At 41.5% G+C, this 22,789-nt stretch overlaps 1 protein-coding gene across 3 annotated transcripts in view; it reads left to right on the forward strand.

Moving 5' to 3' along the window:
- Nucleotides 1–22,789, forward strand: part of KLHL29 (kelch like family member 29) — a 1,407,189-nt gene that overhangs the window by 253,693 nt on the left and 1,130,707 nt on the right. For all 3 annotated transcript variants that reach the window (XM_077488859.1, XM_077488857.1, XM_077488858.1), the window contains one exon: nt 21,944–22,053. The gene's annotated coding sequence lies outside the window, so the exon portion shown is untranslated. The remainder of the gene's footprint in view (nt 1–21,943; nt 22,054–22,789) is intronic.

Below are 22,789 nucleotides of genomic sequence, written 5' to 3' on the forward strand. Positions count from 1 at the left end.
GAATGAGCTGCAAAAATGGACGGTCTGTCAGGACTGTGAAGTGAAAAGAAGTGCTGAATACCTGACAGGTACAACTTGATGGTGTTAAATGACAAGGATAACTTGCCATGACAATAAGCCATGAAAACCATCATGTACTTGACATTCCCAACCCAATTGCAGGGATAGAGGGATGTAAAACCACAAAAACGCCTTTATGCCATCTTGCAAACCCTAAGAGTGTTCCCTGACACAATTTACCAGGTCAGAAGCCTGCGCCCTGAGTGCGTCTAATCCAACGTCAGCAGGGAGAAAGGTGAAACCAGCTTGCCTACCAGATCTGCTTCTGGATGCTGTAGGAAGAAATGCCGGAAATCAAAACAAGATAAGGCATCAGCAGCCACATTATTAACACCCCTTATGAACTCCCCCTGAAAAAGAAAATTGTACCTGAGGCCCAACCATGTCATCCTGCGCATGAAGGACATTATTGGGGGAGACCCGGATCTACCTTTATTGATAATCTCAGCTGTGGCCAAGTTATCATTTAAAAAAACAACAGTGTGCCCAGCCCAAGTGGGTCCCCAGGTGACAGCAGCAGCCTCTATTGGATAAATCTCAAAAAGTGCAGAAGTCTGAGCAAACTTGGAAATGTTAAAAACCTCAGGCATCCAAATATACCTGAAAAACTCACTGAGGCTATGGCATCCAAAAACATTCTGGGGGACATGGTCGTAGGCGGATGGATAAACATGGTGATCCCGTTCCAGCTGCACAAGAACTGATCCCACATGAGCAGATCCACATGAACATTGGTTTGTAATTTCATGGCCAAATCAGTGTCCTGATACAGGGGAGGAAGAGCCAAGAGCCTGGAAACAAATGACCCGACCTAATGAATAATCAATAATAAAAGACTTGAGCATGCCTAACAGGGACTGCAGCTCCTTCTTGGAGCACACAGGGGACCTGACCAGATTGTGAATGATGCCTCCAATCCTATCCAGCTTCTACTGAGGCAAACTGGCGACAATGTGGTCGGTGTCTAAGGAGATACCTAAAAATGCAAACGTTGAATCCACCTGCAACAAAACCATGAAGTATGCACTGAAATTATGGGGAAAAATAACAAGAAATTACACTGACAATGAAGTGATCACCTGAAGTATGTGCATACGTGATGTCTTGGTGGAACCAAGCTACTCGTACCCACCCTGCCCGCCATACTGATGACGTGATTGTGGCTGCCCAGTGAGGGGCTGACGTGTGGCCACCGAATGATAATGAGGAGATGCAGCAGAATGCCTTGGAATGCCAGTGGATTCTATGACAAAGACCCAGGTGTTGGAGTGGCTGACCGCGACCAGGACTGCCACCAAGAGCTGGCATGGAACACCACGTGCGTGGGTGTTGGTGACTAGCCAATCTCCCAAAACCATGGTGCAGCAGACCCTGACTGCCACCAGGACAGTGCTGCCTATCACACCAGACCTGAACCCTGAAGGTCAGACAGCAGTGTGCCTCCCCCCAACACCTGGCCCCGCACCTATCTTAGAAGAACGCTGTACCTGGAATACACTGTGGAAGGTCCTGTCATCAGACACAAACAAGCACCGGAGAAAAAGTAGCATCCCCACCACCGACAGCTACCTGGAAATGACATCACTGATGGAAGCCTGAATGATCCGAAACACATAGCTATGAATTCCTGTGCTCACGACACTGCCTGCCCGTCTGAGAGCTACAGCATGCATCTCCAAACATGGATGGCGTGAGACCCCCTGTGCTCGGGGCCGAGTGAAGCAGGATGCGTCTACCCTGTACCCATAATGCTTGAACCTATAGATGCAGTGCATGTGGCAAGTGACGGCCCAAATGATGAGCCGTGGCCACCAGCTGTGGAACTACAGAACTCAGTAGGCCTGACCTGAATGATGTTGGTGATGCTCCCAGTTCCATAGCCTCTGATGAATGTACAGCTGAGATGGAGAGCCTGGATTAACCCATGGATGACTCAGTGAGTAGCAGTGCATGAGGTGACAAGTGACTCTTTGAAACCCCCAAAGGAGAATAACAACTTGTGCTAGTAGCTGCAGTGTGCCAGCTCACGTCCACCATCATGCTCAGCCATGCATCTGCAGCACCTTTGCACCTTCCATGTGAGTGGATATTGTTCTTTATAATAAAGTGTTTTGATATATTCTTAGAGGCACCCTTCTCCTTGTTTCCTGCTACCCCCGAATCGGAACAGGAAATTATGTAGCCGCATGCTATCCTGTAAGAAACCCAGAAATTCTAGCCGACGGTTACAGAGAGAAGGAGGGGGAGTTATAAGCCCCAGACTCCTCCTACAAATACAGGCTAGCCAATAGCCAGCCTTCTACTCACCACAATAGCCAAGCTTTCCTTAGCTGCAGCAGGATATAGACTCCCTCTCACTATACCCGCCAAGCGTAAACCATACATTGCACACAGTTCCAGCGAACTAGTGTGGCAATCAAGGGATAAAACCAGGTGGTGAGGAGGCAGTGCAGCGCCAAATACTGTCAAATACTCTCTGTAGAGCGTTCTGAAAGCAGATTTCTCTTCAGAAACCAAAGCTTGTGTGAACGAGTCTTAACAGCAAGATGAACTCATCAGTCTGCTGCTTCTCCTTTCACTGTCCAGTTACAGGCTGGGGGTGGGAGTGAGTCCTTTAGGTCTTGCCTACCTATTGCACAGAAAAATCAGGTGCCTTGCCAGACAGGGTTGTGCTGCATGGCAAGTCTGTGTTAATCTCAGGACTGGATTGGTAGAAATCCTCTGACATATAGAGCAGCTCCCTTATCTATGTTTTCATAGCTGTTTGTCTGGAGTTCTCCTTTACCTGTTACTACCTAACATGTTCCACCCAGTAGATGGGATTGTGCTGGGTTTCCTAGTCGAGTTACCGTTTGCTTTTACTGAATGTGATTGAGAAGAGCAAAACGATAAAGATGGTTTCACCTAATGGCGTAGTTCATTATTTTAAAATCAATGTTTTTTCATTAGTGCAACAAAGACGAACGATAGCGGGGGCCCGCTCTTCAACAGGGTACATTGTGGTCTTAACACAGAGACGTGTTCGCTGTGCCCTATTCATTTCAAACAGAACCTCAAGTGTTCATTACATCTTTAGTTGTCCTATTTTGCTTGTTTTTTTTTTTTGTTGCTTGGGATTCTAAAAGCCCACCAGCAAAACTGGCAAGTAATGCTTATTAAAAAGTGGAAAGCTGTATTTTTTGTGAAAGTCACAATAGCTTTGTGTTCTGAGAGCTAAGCTGTGCTCAGCCCCGTTGGTATCTAAAATATACAATTTATAAAAAAAAATACAATTAAGCCATTTTTAAGCAGATTTGGAACCAAAAGTTAAAGCTATAGCACACACAGTACATACACACAATATATAATGTACCGTATTTATCGGTGTATAACACACACCCCAAGTTTAGGAGGGAATTTAAAAGAAGAAAACTTTGGGAAGGGAAGTTTAAGGAAAAAAACTTACATTTAAATGCCCATCAATGCAGCCTTATCAGTGTCATTTGCAGCCTTGCATTGCAGCCTTGTCAGTCATTTTCAGCCTTGTCAGTCATTTTCAGCCTTGTCGGTCATTTGCAGCCTTGCATTGCAGCCTTGCATTGCAGCCTTGGATTGCAGCCTTGGATTGCAGCCTTGTCAGTCGATTGCAGCCTTGTCAGTTATTTGTAGGCTTGTCAGTGTCTTTGCCATTTAAAAATGGCGCCGCCAAGATACAGAGCGGATTTCCTATGTATCTCGGCGGCGCTTCTTCTCGGCCGTTCTCAGCAGCTTTTGGGCATTTCCGGCCGAACTCGGCCGTTCTTGGCTATTTTCGGCCGTTCTCGGCGGCTTTCGGCTTTCCGAAAGCCGCTGAGAACAGCTGAATGTGGCCGAAAATAGCCGAGAACGGCCTAATATACCCGAGAACGACGGAAAATACCTGAAAGCCGCCGAGAGCAGCAGAGAAGGTTAGGAACAGAGGGGGATCGTCGTATAACACGCACCCCGATTTCCCCCTGATTTTAGCGTGTTATAAGCCGATAAATACGGTATTTATTTATTACAGGTACTTGTATAGCACTGTCAATTTAATTTACGCAGAGCTTTACATATTATATATTGCACATTCACATCAATCCCTACTCTGAAGGAGTTTACAATCTAATGTCCCTAACTCACATTCATACATACACAAACTAGGGTCAATTTAGACAGGAGCCAATTAACCTACCAGCATTTCTTTGGAGTGTGGGAGGAAACATTATTATTATTATTATTATTATAATTATTATACAGAATTTATATAGTGTGAACAGTTTGTGCAGCACTTTACAACATGAGGGCAGACAGTACAGTTACAATACAGTTTTAAAGAAGAGGAATCAGAAGGCCCTGTTCATTAGAGCTTACCATCTAAGAGGGAGGGTCAAGTGATACAAAAATTAATAACTGTGGGGGATGAGCTGATGGAGGAAATACTGTTGTTAGATGGAGGCAGGATAGGCTTCTCTGAGGAGAAGGATTTTCAGGGATTGCCTGAAAGCAAACAGAGTAGGAGATAATCAGACAGATTGGGGTTTGGAGTTCCATAGAATGGAAGAGGCTCAGGAAAAGTCCTGGAGGCAAGCATGGGAGAAGGTTGACAAGGGAGCTAGAGAGCAGGAGGTATATAAATATATATATATATATATATATATATATATATATATATATATATATATATATATTTGGACTCAGCGCTCATTATATGTGAACTATACACACATTATATCACTTATACATTTTTTTTTGCACTATATGAAGTTATTATGTGGACTTCAATTGCTTTTTTCCACTGGTTTGGATAGGTATAGTCATTCATAATTTACACAACAGTGCAACAGAGGTTATCATTACAACAGAGTTAATATGCATAAAATCGTAATTTTTCCCAAAGATGCAAACGCTCAATGTCTGAGTTAAGGCATCTCCGAGCCCCGTGTATTGCATCTCCCCTCCCTTTTTTCCCTCTGGGAGTGTCAGCATTATACAATATTCAGGGATAGCCCAAAGAGGTCCAGAAATTGAAAGAAAGGAGGATAAAGTGGGAAGGAAGAGAGGGAGAGAAAAAATAAAAAATAAAGGGGGTGGCGTGTCCAGCCATCTAACTCAACACCCAACTTTTGAACGATTCTATGAACTTCAGTCTAATAGGGCTGCAAGAGATGGCAGGACCAAAATATGTGGAGAAGGGAACCGTTCTTCTCCCCACACCTCCAGCATAAGTCCGAGCATTGGGGAAACTTTTTATAGATCTTTACCGGGGTGTGGTACCTTGAACCTTGCCTCTTGGTGTTTAGCACAAATCAAAGTTTTATAGGCGAACAGGTAGAGTCTGTCCACCTGTTTTTCAGTCAGTTCTAACCCCAACTCCCTCTCCCATCCTGTGATATATGGGGGTTTGATCACAGGAGTATATTTCATCACTATTTACTATTAGCGTGGTATATGTCCCTCTTATTTACCAGGTTCATATACAGTATCTCACAAAAATGAGTACACCCCTCACATTTTTGTAAATTTTTTATTATATCTTTTCGTGTGACAATACTGAAGAAATGACACTTTGCTACAATGTAAAGTGTAAATTTGCTGTCCTCTCAAAATAACTCAACACACAGCCATTAACGTCTAAACTGCTGGCAACAAATGTGAGTACACCCCTAAGTGAAAATGTACAAATTGGGCCCAATTGGCCATTTTCCCTCACCAGTGTCATGTGACTTGTTAGTGTTACAAGGTCTCAGGTGTGAATGGGGATCAGGTGTGTTAAATTTGGTGTTATTTCTCTCACTCTTTCATACTAGTTGCTGGAAGTTCAACATGGCACCTCATGGCAAAGAGCTCTCGGAGGATTTTGAAAAAATAATTTGTGTGCTACATAAAGATGATGACCTAGGCTATAAGAAGATTACCAAGACCCTGAAACTGAGCTGCAGCACGGAGGCCAAGACCATACAGCGGTTTAACAGGACAAGTTCCACTCAGAACAGGCCTCGCCATGGTCAACCAATAAGTCTGTGTGCTCAGTGTCATATCCAGAGATTGTCTTTGGGAAATAGACTTATGAGTGCTGCCAGCATTGCTGCAGAGGTTGAAGGGTCAGCCTGTCAGTGCTCAGACCATACGCCACACACTGCATCAAATTAGTCTGCATGGCTGTCGTCCCAGAAGGAAGTATTTTCTAAAGATGATGAACAAGAAAGCCCCCAAACAGTTTGCTAAAGACAAGCAGACTAAGGACATGGATTACTGGAACCATGTCTTGTGGTCTGATGAGACAAAGCTAAACTTATATGGTTCAGAGGGTGTCAAGTGTGTGTGGCTGCAACCAGGTGAAGAGTACAAAGACAAGTGTGTCTTGCCTACAGTCAAGCATTGTGGGTGGGAGTGTCATGGTCTGGGGCTGCATGAGTGCTGCTGCCACTGGGGAGCTGAACCATGAATGCCAACATGTACTGTGACATACTGAAACAAAGCATGATCCCCTCCCTTCAAAGACTGGGCCACAGGGCAGTTTTCCAACATGATAACGACCACAAACACACCTTCAAGATGACCACTGCCTTGCTAAAGAAACTGAGGGTAAAGGTGAGGAACTGGCCAAGCATGTCTCCAGACCTAAACCCTATTGATCATGTGTTGGGCATCCTCAAATGGAAGATGGAGGAGTGTAAGGTCTCTAACATCCTCCAGCTCCGTGATGTCATAATGGAGAACAGAAAGGGGACACTCTCAGGTTTAATTTGAGGGTATGTACATCCAAATTGGAGGGAGGGTTTAGGAATTACAGCACTTAAGAATAGACACCCCCCCCCCTTTTTTCGAAGGACCAAAAAGGTAATTGGACAGTTGAATCAAAAGGTGTTTCATGGCCAGGTGTGGGCTACTCCTTTGTTATTTTTTCATCAATTAACCAGATAAAAAGGTCTGGAGTTGATTCTAAGTGTGGTATTTGCATTTGGAATCTTTCTGTGAAGCTACATCATGCATTAAAAGGAGCTGTCCATGCAAGTGAAACGGGCCATCGTAATGACCCATACACACGATAGGATTTTCCGACTGAAAATGTTTGATAGAAGCTTATTGGCGGAAATACAGAATGTGTGTAGGCTCCATTGGACATTTTCCATCGGATTTTCTGTCACACAAAATTTGAGAGCTGGTTCTCAAATTTTCCAACAACAAAATCCGTTGTTGGAAATTCCAATTGTGTGTACACAATTTCGACGCACAAAGTTCCACACATGCTCGGAATCAAGCAGAAGAGTAGCACTGGCTATTGAACTTAATTTTTCTTGGCTTGTCGTGCGTGTTGTACATCACCGCATTCTTGACGTTTGGAATTTCCAACCAGCTTTCTGTGACAGTGTATATGCAAGACAAGTTTGAGCCAACATCCGTCTGAAAAAATCCCATGGATTTTGTTATCGGAATGTCCAATCGTGTGTACGGGGCATAAGGCTTCAAAAATGAAACAAATCCATCAGACAGATAGCAGAAACATTAGGAGTGGCCAAATCAACAGTTTGGTACATTCTGAGGAAAGAATGCACGGGTGAGCTCAGCGACATAAAAAGACCTGGATGTCCATGGAAGACAACAGTGCTGGATGATCGCAGGATCATCTCTATGGTAAAGAAAACCCCATTCATAACATCCAGACAAGTGAAGGACACTCTCCAGGAGGTTGGTGTATCATTGTCAAAGTCTACAATCAAGAGGAGACTTCACAAAAGCAAATACAGAGGGTTCACCACAAGGTGCAAACCATTCATAAGCCTGAAGAATAGAAAAGCCAGATTAGACTGCAAACATTTTTTTTTTTTTAAAGCCAGACCAGTTCTGGAAAAGCATTCTTTGGTTGGATGAAACTAAGATGAATCTGTACCAGAATGACGGGAAGAAAAAGGTTTATAGAAGGCTTGGAACAACTCATGATGCAAAGCACACAACGTCATTTGTAGAACATGGTGGAGGCAGTGTGATGGCATGAGCATGCATGGGTCATTGGTGTTTATTGATGTGACAGAAGACAGAAGCAGCTGGAGTGTTTAGAGATATACTGTCAGCCTTTATTCAGCCAAATGCAGCAAAGTTGATTGGACGGTGCTTCACTGTACAGATGGACAATGATCCAAAACACACTGCAAAAGCAACCCAGGAGCTTTGAAGGAAAATCAAAGTAAATATTCTGCAATGGCCGAGTCAGTCATCTGATCTCAACCCAATTGAGCACGCTGGAGGCATAGAAGCATTTCTGAAGGCAAAACTAAAGGCAGAAAGACCCTCAAACAAAGAACAACTGAAGACAGCCTTCAGACTTCAGGTAGTTATTGCCAGTAAAGGATTCTCAACAAAATAGTAAAAATTAACATTTTAAGTATTATGGTTATATTCATTTGTCCAGTTACATTTGAGTCCCTGAAAATTGGGGGACTGTGTACAAAAATGATTGCAGCTCCTAAAATTTGTACTTGATATTTATGTTCAACCCCTTGAATTAAAGGTAAAAGTCAGCACTTCAAATTCATTGGGATTGTTTCATCTTAATTTTACTGTGGTGGCATACAGAGCCAAAAGTATGAAAATTGGGTATATATATATATATATATATATATATATATATATATATAGGCATTATTTTTAGAACCGCTGAAGTCCCACTGGCAGTGTCAGGTGCACCATAATAAACGAGTGAACCATCTCTACTTTCTGAAACACACATTAACAATAGCATGCTGGTTAACATGCATGTGGTAGCACACCACAGAGGTTTTGAATGTGGTCTTAGCCCTTGTACACACGGTCGGACATTCTGACAACCAAATCCGTTGGATTTTTTCAGACGAATTTTGTCCTACGGATTTAGTCCGAAACTGTTGCATACACACGGTCGGACCAAGTTGTCGGAAAATCCAATCTTTCAGAACGTGATGACGTAATTTCGTTACGATGGGACTATGTTCAGGCTAGTAGCCAATAGCTTTGATGTAGGAATTTGATCTGAGCATGCATGGCACTTTGTCCTATCGGAATTCTCTACACATGATCGGAGTATGTCCGATCGGACCAGTTTGTCGGAAAATATTTCCAGCAAGTTGGAAAATTTGGTCCGACGGAAACAGTCCGATGCATACCACACACAGTCGGAATATCCGACAAACTGCTCCGATCGGACACATTCCAATGGAATCTCCGACCGCGTGTACAAGGGCTAAGGCTCCTTGAATCTGTTGTCACCGCTACAATTACATTCTGGACATTAGAGTGTTAGTTTTTTGTTCTGACGAGGCATGGCATCTTTGAAGGCATGCAGGGCCAATGTTTTACCATTGACCATCACTAGAAGGGTTTGTGCTGGGTAACAAGATCTGGTTTTCTGGTGACATCTGGGAAGCCTTTAGGAAATCCAGGAGAAATGTTGAGTCATCAGGCAAAGTAGCAGAAAACAGGTTAAACCCAATACTAGAATAGCAGCTAGCATGCTTACACGGATCAATATAAGTCATCAAGGCACTACCACATAACACAAAGCAAAACGTGTACTCTCTGCTGATGGTTTTATAGGCATGATATAAATGTGTCTGTCTACTCTACATTATTGTTTAAAAATATGAATGCCTACCCACCCATCTGGGGTCTATGGACAGCTCTCATCACAGGTGTCCATATTCAAACAGGAAAAGGAAAAATAGTAAGTAGACACAAGTAATACATTTATTTCTTAGGTAGCTTCCCTAGACACTGTGCCACAATGGCAAATGTACCCCTGTTTTGGATCACATGGACAGCCGATGAAGACGGATTCCTCTACCTGGCAGGTACAGTGCTGATAAGCATTCATATCATTCTCTGTATAACATGGTTCTTCAGGATACATGTGGAATGTCAGTTCTCCAACAAGTAACCAAGGCAACCAGTTATCAAAGCGGGACATAATCTAATTCCCGCTAAACTCGTCTACATGGAGATTCTATTACACAATACCATCCAGAGCAGCTTGGCTGAGAATCCTGTTACTGTCGTCTGTGGCTCTCTCATTAATTGCCTCAATCAATACTCATACTTTTATCCTCAAGTAGGCCACGAGAATATTCAACTTGTCTGATAAGAAAATCTGATATTTTTTTTTTTATTCCCTTTGTCGAGGCCATTATCTTCCCACATTTTCTTACTGATTAAGTGTCCATTGCCATTTTTCAACATCACGTTTTAAATATAGGCTTCACATCAATACTTTTTTGCCTACAAACACGCAACCGCTGACAAGACTGGGGGCCAAGAACATGCAAAGCGCACCAAGTTTGATGAATGGTTATTGCAATTTTTTCCTCAACGTTGCTGATGAAATCATAAGCTCTTGGTGCACCATCAATTATAATTAACGGTTCTCAGTAGTTAATGTACACTCAGTAGCATACATCTCATTAACTGTATTTATCTAAAATTACTGCTTTGCCAAATTGATATTGGCAGTCAAGTGGATTCTTGAAAGTGTGTTTGTGTATGTTTGACTTCTAGATACCCATACATGAATGTTCTTGTATTTCAGGCTGGAAAAAGTATAAATGCATAAAAACCTAAAATATAAAGTTACGGTTAACAAATTCATTGTAAACACAGTTAAAGTGTAAATAAACCTAAAATTAGAAATGAAGTAAATAGTAGGTTACTATCTGTTGCTTGCAGTGACATCATTGTTTGCATCTTATTTCAAGTTTTCTTTCTTTTTATCTGGTGATCCTGCCATTTTGCAGATTTCCAGTCTGAGGGCAACAATGATTCCCAAGCAGCTCCCTAAGCAGGAGCAGGGTTGCCATGTGTAAAGTAGTACCCCCTGAAGTCTCGGATCGACTCACATCAATTATATATTCTTCACAGGACTTATATGACTCCAGTGCATCTGGCTACATTTTCTTCATCCTGCATTTCCATGTGCCCTAAATGCTTAATTGCTCCTAGTACATTTAGTAATATAACTTGGCAGTGCCCTCGCATTCAGAGCTTCTGTGCGCAGGTTATTCAATTATTTCATGACCACATAGGCTCACCACTGTCGCTGGACCCCAAACAGTCTGCTGGATCTATTCCGGGATCCTGATATGGATAAATATACACTAAAGTTTTTGCATGAAACACTGTTTGGTGCCACAAAATTGGTGTCTCAGGGATATATGCAAGCTCTACCTTCCAATCTACCAGCCTGGATTGCTGACGTGAATAACACCTTGCTTTCTTTACTTTAATCGGGGTCCCAATAAATATAATTCTATACTGCTATTGGGGCTACAGCAAGAATGCTGTATACCCACCCTGGAAATAGCCTATTGGTCTGAGCGAGTCGTTACTGTTGCTTCCTACTCATTTATATAGATTCTCACATCACTTACTGTATACTGTTAATATCATTTCTATCTGCGTTGCCTCCTGTACAGTTATAGATGTCATCACTTTTACTGTTTATGGGTTTTTTGTTTTTTTTCTGTGCTTGTTGTATGAACCATATTTATATTATGCCTTTTACATTGACAAAACTTATTTTTTACAATAACAAAAAAAAATTAATGGGCTAAATGCTAAAGATTAATGCCATACATAGGGGAAGATTTAGACCCCTTTTGCACTGGGGCTGCGGTTGTGTTAGCACTAAAGTGTCCCTTGTTTCAGCAGCACTTTAGCGCTGTTTAAGCAGCACTTTTAAGCTGCTAGCCCTACCCAAAGAAGGGGTTAAAAGCGCCCATGTTGCAGCACTTCTGAATTGCTTTTCAGGCACTTTGGAAGCGCTGCCCATTCATTTCAATGAACAGGGCGATTTGGGAGCACTAAATAAAGCGCTCCCAAACCGCCCCAAAGATGTTGCTTGCAGGATTTTTCCTAACGTCCCTCAAGCAAACCGCCCCAGTGTGAAAAGTCACACTGAAATGAATGGGAGACAGTTTTCAGGCACTTTAGATGTGCAATTTCTAGAGCTAAAATGCCTGAAAACTGCCTCAGTGTGAAAGGGGTCTTACTAAAACTAGAGAGTGAAAAATCTGGTGCAGCTGTACATGGTAGCCAATCAGCTTCTAGCTTCAGATTGTTCAATTAAGCTTTGAGAATATAAACTGGAAGCTGATTGGTTTCTATGCAGAGCTGCACCAGATTTTGCCTCTCCAGTTATAGTAAATCAACCCCATAGTGTGAATGGGCACTTAGTATTGGCCAGTCATCCTGTTCTCCTCCATCCCATAGTGGTATCTCAGCAAACTCACATGTTCTTCTAAATAGACAGTAAGTAGATGTAGAAGGAACCCATTAAGGCCTTATTTAGACATTCAGTAGGGAGTCATTAAAACTCCACTTTCATGGGGAAAAAATAGCAAATAAAGAAAAATAGTATAGCATATACAATTGCGACACAAGTCATGTTGCAGTTGAATGTTCTTAAAAATCACCTTTCCTGTTCAATCCACAGCTCTGTAATTTGATGTGAAATGCAATGCAATATGGCTACCTGGAGGTGTTCCGTACATAGAATGTGTACAGAATGCCCCCAAGAAACCAAATTTCCTGCTTGTGTGATTGCTCACTGATTTTCCCAGAAGTCTGCACTAAGATACAAGTCAGATTTTTGGCATCCCCTGCAACAAAAATGTCATTTTTGGTAAGATACTCCCAATAGGAAATAACGTCTAAAGGGATGTAGACCCTGGAACTTTCCTCAATAGAGCCCTGATTTTGCAAAAGCTGGTTAATATTTAAGAAACCACTGCCATTAGATTCACACAGCACAGGGGCACAGAGGAAAAAACTGTGATCTCTTCAAAATAACAAAAGGTAGGAATCTGCAACAAAGTTTGTTAAATGTTTTGTCTCAGCAAAAGTGGAGTTACACTTTAAGTTGCAACAGCAGTGGATGGGAGTGTTTACATGCCACAGCTTAAGCAAAAACAATCCATCTTTTCTTGATCAACGGGAGGTAAGCCCGTCAAATTCAGAAATGACATAAATGCCCTGCAATCACGTGCAATGCAGCATGGTTGTTCAGTAAAAATGGGGTTAAAGCAGGTGGTGAGGAGACATCACATCGTCTCCTCACCACCTGTCAATCGCCTTTAAAAAGTATTCTGAATGTGGATTGCTCTTCAAAGGAGTGGCAGGTTTAGATGCAGGACTAAGCCTGGCCATAGTGTACTAGTCAATTAACTTAAATTAAAAGCATAGAAACAAAGTCTATTGGGCTCGTTCTGCATGAATATTTAACTGTGTCACCATCATAGCTGTAAGGATGCATGTGTGGTTATTTACTAAAACTGGAGAATGCTAAATCTAGTACAACTCTGCACAGAAACCAATCAGCTTCCAGGTTTTATTGCAAAAGCCTTATTGAACAAGCTGAATTTAGAAGCTGATTGGATACCATGCGCAGCTGCTTGATATTCTGAGTGCAACAGTTTTAGTAAATCTCCCCCATGGCACCACGCAGAAGTAATGGCACAGTACATTTCCTTCTCCTAACTTACGCGTTACGTGACTTGTCCTTGTGGCCTGCAGTATGGGAGGTGTACCACGACTTTCCTAATAATCCCTGAGTGCTGAGGTTTTGAAGTGTTGTATCAGACTCATCATTTATGTATACATGTATTATGTATACATACATATGCGCTGTATCTGTGGTATATACATTTTGCATTGTTTTACTCTTTAGGTTATGGCTGCTTTTAGTTAGGGACACATACACGGATTTATATATTGATTGTTTATTTTATTTGTTATGGATTTGTGGTTGGATTTTTAAATATATAGGTTTGGCTGGTTGTTTGCAATTTTAATCACATACTGGCTTTTATGGTTTCTCTGCGACTCCAGCTATCCCCAGTAGGCTTTTTCAGTGGTTGCCAAGCTGTTGTTGCTTTTACAAGCAAAGTGACAGCATCATGCTACCTTGGCATAATGTAGAAGAAATGAGTTTGTTGGGGAATTTAAATGGCGAGGGATGCTTCTTTTCCTTATTGGGTATAGTGGATGTATAGAGGTAAAGCTGAGCTCCTAGGAAGCAACTAAATACCCAGATGAACTACCTACAGTATATAGAGGATCTGCTTAAGATGGCAGATGATCTGTAATTCTGTCTATCCACTCCCAAGATTTACATAGCCCTATAACAACGCATAGCCAGACATGTGCCACCACTAAGGTCCCAATCACTCTTGTGCATTTTAGGGCTCATTCGCACACCCAGTCATTCTGTATACTGACCAGATCAGCATATTTCTTTAGCAGGTTTGGCCAGCTTTTGTTCAGCTGCTGTGGGTCAACTTGTACAAATCAATAAAAGGCCAAGGCTGGCCATACATGATTTTTTTTTTTTTGTTCAACCAGCAACCAGGTTGATCTAAAAAAATGTGCCGAAACCCCTATCTACATAGACTGAATTTTGATCCATGTATGGCTTAAGAGGCTCCACAACTGTCCAAACATTTTTGCACATGGAATGAATACCTGTGGTTAAGACAGATTAGCAGCCCAGGATGCAAACTGTCTGCATACAAGGCCGCTCATCTGTCCCTCACCACATGCAGCAGATGCAGGTGCAGATGCTAAAAGAGTGTGACCACATGCTAACTCTACAAATTCTGGATGAACCCTCTGCACACTGCTATACCCTTTATAGAAAACCTTGCAATGAAAAATAGAGATTTTTGGTTCACATATATTGTATTACATGTTTAAACTGGCCTAATATAATGCATATCATCTATCAGGTGCTAAAGGGGCATGACCACATCTTAACACTACAACAGAGGGATTACTTTGACGCAGTTGGCCAGCTTAAACATGTATACAATATGTGTAAACTAAAAATTCCTGTTTTTTATTGCAAAGATTGCTAGAAAGGGTATATAGCAGTGTGCAGAGGATTAATCCGGAATTTGTAGTGTTAACATGTGGTCACACCCCTTTAGCACCTCATAGATTATATACATGTACAAGCTATTGGGATTTGAGCGCAGGTATATCTTGTTTCTGTTGTATTGCAGGTCAGTGACCAGACACAAGCCTATTAGCCCTCCACTATTTTTCGTCTGTTTGCCCCATGGCATTGTGTCTAATGTAACATTTGCATTGACAGAACAGTGTAGGACTGGCCATAAGAGGGATTACTTTGATGCAGTTGGCCAGCTTAAAAGAGAAGTATGGGTTTATTTTTTATTCAAGAATCATACTTACCTGGGTGGATGCAGCATGTGTCCCCCGGTGCCTCTAAGACTGAGAACCAAGCGATCTCACACCTCTGATTGCTCTGTTCTCACAGCTTCCTGAGCAGAGAGCTGGTGACTGTCAGTGAGCAGCTTTCTGCTCTGCACCCCATCTCCATGCTCACTGGAGCGCTGGGCTTTGAAGGGGGTGAGAGCAGCCGACTCAGACTCTCAGTGGCTCGCTGAGTGGCTGAGCTGGGTGCCAGTCCAGGCATGTAGACGGATCCCGACCATATGGTTGCCATCCTTCCCAAGCCTGGACCGGCTCTGTAACCTCAGCCAACAGTGAGCTTCAGCCCTCTGTCTGCTCAAAACAGGTGACAGAAGTGCAGAACAAACTGCACTCATGTGATCCACGGGAGAAGTACAACCAAATGAGCTTTGGCTGTACTTCTCCTTTAAACATGTATTGCAATATGCGTGAGCTATAAATCCCTGTTTTTCATTGCAAAGTTTGCTAGCAAGGGAATATAGCAGTGTGCAGAAGGTTCATCCAGAATTTGTAGCCTCGCCCCATGCAGTTGCTAGATGTCATCAAGAACTATCTTCAGCAAAAAGATGAATATGGAGTCCTGGAAGTGATGGTTTGGACCAGTGGCAGCTGGTGCTCCATTGGTCAGGGGGGGCAGCAGATGGACCTGACCATATCCCCCCTTCGCCACCTCACTCACCCCGTGCTGACAGGTGGAGACGGCAATGACGTACCCCCTAAAACCCCTCCATGTCCCAGGCTTCCTATTGAAATGGCGACAGCTTCCCCTCACACTCCTCCATGTCCCGGGCTTCCCATGCATCTCCTCGGCCATAATGTCTTCTCCTCCTTCCTCCTCATAGGCCAATAGGATGGCTTCTCCTTTTTGCCAATCGGTAATCGGTCTCACAATTGGCCAGGAGAAGAATCAATGTAATTATAGAGAATATTCATTCGCTATTGTCACACAACTGGGTTACATCAGGGCGCAGCACTCTGTGCCCGAGCCCACCCTTTCTTGAAGCCTATTAGAGCCCCTGGATCTAATGACGGGCTTCAACCCCCCCCCCCCCCCCCAAATCTATGGTCCAGCACCCTGTATGTAGTTCAGGGGGCTGGACGCATGGATGGAGGGGCGGCCCCATGGTTCACTAATGGATGGGCCAGCACTGGTTTGGACCCTGCAGAGCCCTGGTCTCAACATCATGGAGTCTGTCTAGGATTACATGAAGAGACAAAAGGATTTGTGGTTAGTTCTCCAAGATGTTTGGAACAACCTACCTGTTAGTTTCCTTCAAAAACTGTGTACCTAGAAGAATTGATGCTGTTTTGAAGGCAAAGGGTAGTCACGTCAAATAATGATTTGATTTGGATTTCTCTTCTGTTTACTTACTTTCCATTTTGTTATTTGATAAAAATAAACTATTAACACTTCTATAAAAGTTTTGCACAGTAATAAATATATATATATATATATATATATATATATATATATATATATATATATATATATAGTATATAAATAGCTCTGCCATTAGAAGCAGGTTTTTGTTTAGACCAGAATTCTATTAGCAGCTCTTTTATACAAGCCAACCCTTGAACGGTCGTGTTTGCGCCTCTAACTTGTTTAGCATAGAAATAGAGGTCTAGCTCAGGCTACACTATGAGTTGTAAATCATAGATATTCAGAGGAGACATAGATGTATTGTAGGAAGGTATGCTTCACTGATAAAGCATGTTTTGTTACATGTGATGAGACAGGCTGCTTCCTCTTATATTAATTTACCCCTGTAACCTTCATTCCATTTTCCTTCTCCCTATTCTGCTGTGTTAAATTCATTGTTTAAGAGTCTCGTATGAATAGTGCACAAAGGGGGCACACGTCAGCCGCCGCAGCCACCGCTGCCACACTCATGCCTGATGGTGAGATTTAAAGAGAGGGGAGAGAGAAAAGCTGAATTACTTGAAAAAAAGTGATGTGATGTAGGCTACTTTATTTAAATTAGCCATTGCACCCAAAACTGAAAGTTCTATTGATTAATGCTGGAGAGCTAAAGTGATACTAAATGTAATTCTTAATTCTCCAATAATCCGTACACATCCACATTTAGTGTTACTTTAACCACTTAAGCCCCGGACCAATTTTCAGCCAAAGGACCAGGCCCCTTTTTGCGATTTGGCACTGCGTTGCTTTAACTGATAATTGTGCGGTCATGCAACGTGGCTCCCAAACAAAATTGGCGTCCTTTTTATCCCACAAATAGAGCTTTCTTTTGGTGGTATTTGATCACCTCTGCGTTTTTTTTTTGCGCTATAAACAAAAATAGAGCAACAATTTTGAAAAAAATGCAATATTTTTTACATTTTGCTATAATAAAAATCCCCCAAAAATATATAGAACAACTTTTTTTTTCTCAGTTTAGGCCGATGCGTATTCTTCTACATATTTTTGGTAAAAAAAATCTCAATTAGCGATTATTGATTGGTTTGCGCAAAAGTTATAGCGTTTACAAAATAGGGGATAGTTTTATAGCATTTTTATTAAAAAAAAATGTTTTACTAGTAATGGTGGCTATCAGCAATTTTTATTGTGACTGCTACATTATAGCGGACACATCGGACATTTTTGACACATTTTTGGGACCATTGTCATTTATACAGCAATCAGTGCTATTTAAATGCACTGATTCCTGTGTAAATGGCACTGACAGTTAACCATTAGGGGGCGGGGAGGGGTTAAGTGTGTGTGTGTGTGTGTGTGTTTTTTTTTAAATGTAGGGGGGAGTGGCTTGGCGTCTGATGTCACTGATCGTCTTTCCCTATAACAGGGAACAGGCGATCAGTGACAGGCTCAGTAGGAAGCATGGGGAGGGGTTTGTTTACACAGACCTCTCCTCGTTCTTCATCTCTGTGACCAGATCGCCGCTGGTCCCGTGGCCACGGTCACAGAGCTCAGGACCAGTTTGCGAGCACGCTGGCAGTGGCGTGCCCGTGACCCACGGCTGGGCACTTAAAGAGCAATGTACCTGTACATACTTGTGCCCAGCCGTGCCATTCTGCCAACGTAAATGTGCAGGAGGCGGTCCTTAAGCGGTTAAAGATGAATTTCAGGCATGGTATTGGTATATTTATACATAGGTACATTGGTCCTGCAGCCTCTTAGGGCAGGACTCAGAAGCAAGTGGAGGTCACAGGAGTAGAAGTGTCTATTTCAGGGATTTCCAGCTTCCAGGGGCATCAGCCATGTATGTACAGTATAATTACAGTGATCCAAGCTAGACCAAAATATGCTATGCATGGAATTCCTCTTTGAGGTATATTTAAAGCCCACATTTTTTTTAAAGTTATAGATAAAGTAGGGAAAGGGGTAAACCCCTGTGAAGTATTTTTTTTTTTCTTGCTGCCTTCGTATCCTGTTGGGGAGATTGTTCCTTTATTTTGTCTTGAAGACATAACAAGAGGTTAGAGGAAATCTGTCTTAAAGAAAATAATCCATATTGTAACCTTCAAAGATGAATTACTTCATAGTACAAACAGCTAGTGAGGTTCCTTTTTTTAAAGATCTTTATCTGCTTGTTAAGAATATGGAAATACTTTGGCACCCATTTGCACTAGAACCCAGTGCACTGCAAGGCACCATTGTAATGCGTTGACACGTGTTGCAGCATTGTGCATGAAACAGCCTATTTGAAATATATGGACTAAAACACACATCAACACAATTTCACAACACCGTTCATTTTGAATGTGACTCCAGGTAGACGGCGGAAAATTTTGAGTCAAGACTTCTTTCTAAGTCCGCCAGACTTTTGGCAACAAATAGTCAGCGGAGCCTCCACATGGGCGAACTAGAGTCCGTCGGACCAAGTCCACCGGATAATCCGATCATGTGCACGCGGCATAACTTTAACTTGTTAACCTTAAAGTTGATTTCTGTGGATAGCTGCTGCAGATTTTGCATGCTCCAGTTTTGGTAAATCAGCCGCTGTGTTTTAAAGATGCGTTGGAGAGCCATTTACAGTCAACGCCAACACCCTGAATGTCCAAAGTCTTTGCAAAGGTACACTTTATGATTTAGACAGCAGCCACAGCATCTGAATAGAAAAGCCTGTACCCTTCCAGTATACCGCAAAGCAGGGCCATTGTTTCTGTGTGGAAGCCGTGATCTCTCTGCAGAGGTCTGGCATGCCTCCTGCTGTGTCAGAACTGGAGCTCTCCAATTAACAAACCACTTGCTCTCCATCCACAAATGCTGTTTACTCTACTGTCATACTGATCCAGTGTTTTCAGTACACAGATCAGGAGACTTTACTCCATCAATGCATGCTTAGTCCAGGTCAATGATAAAAATGATTAAAGCCAGAGACAGCCAGGTGCCTAGCATTTTCTGGGAGCACTGATGGCAGTCTGATATTTGTTTTACTACAGATAACTATTAATACAGCAAACTGCTAGTGAAAGGCAAGAGAGCATTAGGATTTGGATGTGGCTGTAATAAGCATGCACAGAATTATTTGTTTTGGCTGTACAATGCTTTTTTGTCTTTTATCTCAAAATACAAAATAATATAAGTCTGTTGTTGGCAGTGTACAGACAACTGTCCAAGCATCTTTTCTGTTAATGCTCACATTGACTGGACATAAAACCCTCATTAATTTGCTATAAACTTGTTTTAATTGGCTTGATGAGCTCAGTACGTTCTTCATCTGGGATGCCAAACTCAGCAAATAAAACAAAAAAATGCAGTTCTTCAGTCTTAAAAAAAAAAAAAAAATTAAAAGTCAGCAGCTACAAATACTGTAACTGATGACTTAATAAAAGGACACTTACCTGTCCAGGGATCCAGAGCAGTCGGGTCCCTGGCACCAGCATATTTACTAAAGGAAGCCGGCTGTGACTCCTTGTGGCTTCGCAGCTGGCTTCCCACTGCACATGTGCTACACTTTGTGAATGGTCCTGCAGTTTTCTGGGGCCTGTAAAGTGTCCAGAAGTTTGCAGGCAGACAGAGGAGGGGGGAGAACTTCAGGGGGTCCTTCCTTTACCTTCAGGGATTGCAGGAACTGGGACGAGCTCCCCCCCGTACTGGCACTTCCTCAGCGGATGTTTGGGATCTACACCATCTCAATGAGCTTGAGTGGCACACTAAGCAGCCTAGGGTCGCTCTGATCGCTAAGGCAGTCGAAGCAAAAGTGGTTGCTGGTACCTGCTAAAACTAGGTACCCGCTCCCCCAAAAAAAGAAAAACCTCCAAAAATGGGAAAGAAGGGGGGAAGGAGGTGTTAAAGCAGAACTTCCCTTTAAGGTGAAGTTCCACTGTAATAAATGGGTCAAAGAAACCATTGACCTATGGGACTTTCATAATCCCAGACACTACTAATCTATAGAGGCATCCTTTTCATGATTGCCTCTTTTTGATTGGCTAAAGGGCTTTATGAATGGTAGGAGAACCCCTTAAAATATGGGAGTAGTCAGGTAATTTTTGCCATAAATCTTGTTTGCAACCTTTGTATTCACCCTTCCCTCATCACTGCATTTTTCTGTGTTTTGTCACTTCCTTCTGGAGGAAGCCAATGACTTATCTAAAGTAGACGTAAACCCTCTCACATAGTCTTAATTGTTAGTATGTGTAAAGTTTACTGCAATGTATCTTAAGATATACCACAAGGCACCTCATAGGCGGCAACCAATATGGCCGATCTTTGGTCCCATGATCTGGTGACACTTGCTTACGGAAGCTGCCTTCAAAAACTGCAATCCCAGTAGGTAGTAGGATTAATACTAGCCTTCGAAGAGGGATTCCTTATTTATTTGTTTTAAATTAGATGAAATCCTATCAATTACAGTTGGATTCCTGGCCCTCTCTTTTAAAGGACCCTTCTCTGACCAATGGAGATGAGTCCATGCTACAGGACATGGGGCACCAGATCTGGGGATGTTATTGAACTTAATTATTGAATTAACATTTGACCTTGGAAGAAAAATACCCTAACAACATTTCATTTTGCCCCCATTTGAACAGAGCAAATGCGCATGCAATTTTACAGGGCAAAGAGTGCTGCAAACTTTTTATAAATACACCCTCTATTATTCAGTCTCCCGCCACTGATGTACATCCAGTATCAACATTACGTCTAGTATTTGTTATTTTTATACTGTTTGCAAATATAAATAAAGCCATCATCTACAACATGGTGATAGGAGAATGGAACTGGGAGGTGTAGCATTTGTTTTATTATGTGTCATATAATATAATAAAAATAACATAATACAAATGTACCTTTTTCAACATGTAGTCATTTTTTTTTGATACCTTTAAAATCACAATATTTGTAGGTATTTTTATACTAAATAATGGATTGGATGTTGGCGTCAGTACTGTACTCTCTGTATGCTTTTCATCTTTGATACATATCTTACAGAAAGCCTGTATATGCACAACTAGGCATTTTCAGAAAAAGGTCAGTGGTGGTACCCACAATGTTTTTTTACTTGCTCCATCTTCGCAGTTGCCAAAACATCTAATGGATCCAATGCTGCTAACCAAAGTGTATTTTTCCAAGTTCCATTTATAGAAATATTTTTTTTCATATAGTGATATAAATCTTTTTTTTTTTCCACAAAATATTTCTATATACACAGATACACTTAACCCTTATCACCTTTATCTTTTACAGAAACAAGATGTCCTCTCAGTAAAGGGATTGAACTGCAGAAATAAAGAAAGCAGGAATCAATCAACCACCCAGGATAAGTCTGAATCGATTTACCCAAATCATATTAAGAGGTAAACTCGGGCTTCAATTAATTTGGAACAAACTGATGCCAAAATGTCACCCTGCGTGTGATTATTGTAAAACTGATTGTGTGAAAATGGAAACGCAAAGCGTACTCTAAGAATCTCTTACATTGGCTATGCCTGTTTATTGCAACATGCGATGAGAAAGATATTTATTCCTTTTTGTTTGTTTATTAGAGGTATATACAGTATATCCATTTTTGAAAAACTATAGACTTTGTACATTTTCTAATGTTGTGGTCTTAATGCTAATCATCTTTTAAATGAATGATAGCTAAACTCAAGGTAGATATAAAATCACAGATTAATGAATATATTTATGTGGCCCTTAAAGTATATGTGAACCAACAACACATTCCATTTAAAATAAAAATGAAGGGTAACACATTAGTGTGTGCGTATACTGTATATATATATATATATATATATATATACACATATTTATTTATTTTATATATATATATATATATATAAAATAAATAAATATGTATATATATATATACATATTTATTTATTTTATATATATATATATATATATATAATAAAACAAAATATCGCATACCTCAAGGAGTGGCAGCCAACATTAAAGGAGTGTCCCCACAAAACAGAATATTATAATGAAATAAATGTAGTGCTAACTCAAATAAAGTACTAATAAACAAACACTAATCGCATATTCAATAAATCAATCATGTCCATAATAAAAGTCAAAGTGCAAAAACGT

The sequence above is a fragment of the Lithobates pipiens genome, unplaced genomic scaffold (genome assembly GCF_037356315.1).
Source record: "Lithobates pipiens isolate NorthernLeopardFrog02 unplaced genomic scaffold, aLitPip1_a1.2 Scaffold_18, whole genome shotgun sequence".
NCBI classification, from domain to species: Eukaryota; Metazoa; Chordata; class Amphibia; order Anura; family Ranidae; genus Lithobates; species Lithobates pipiens.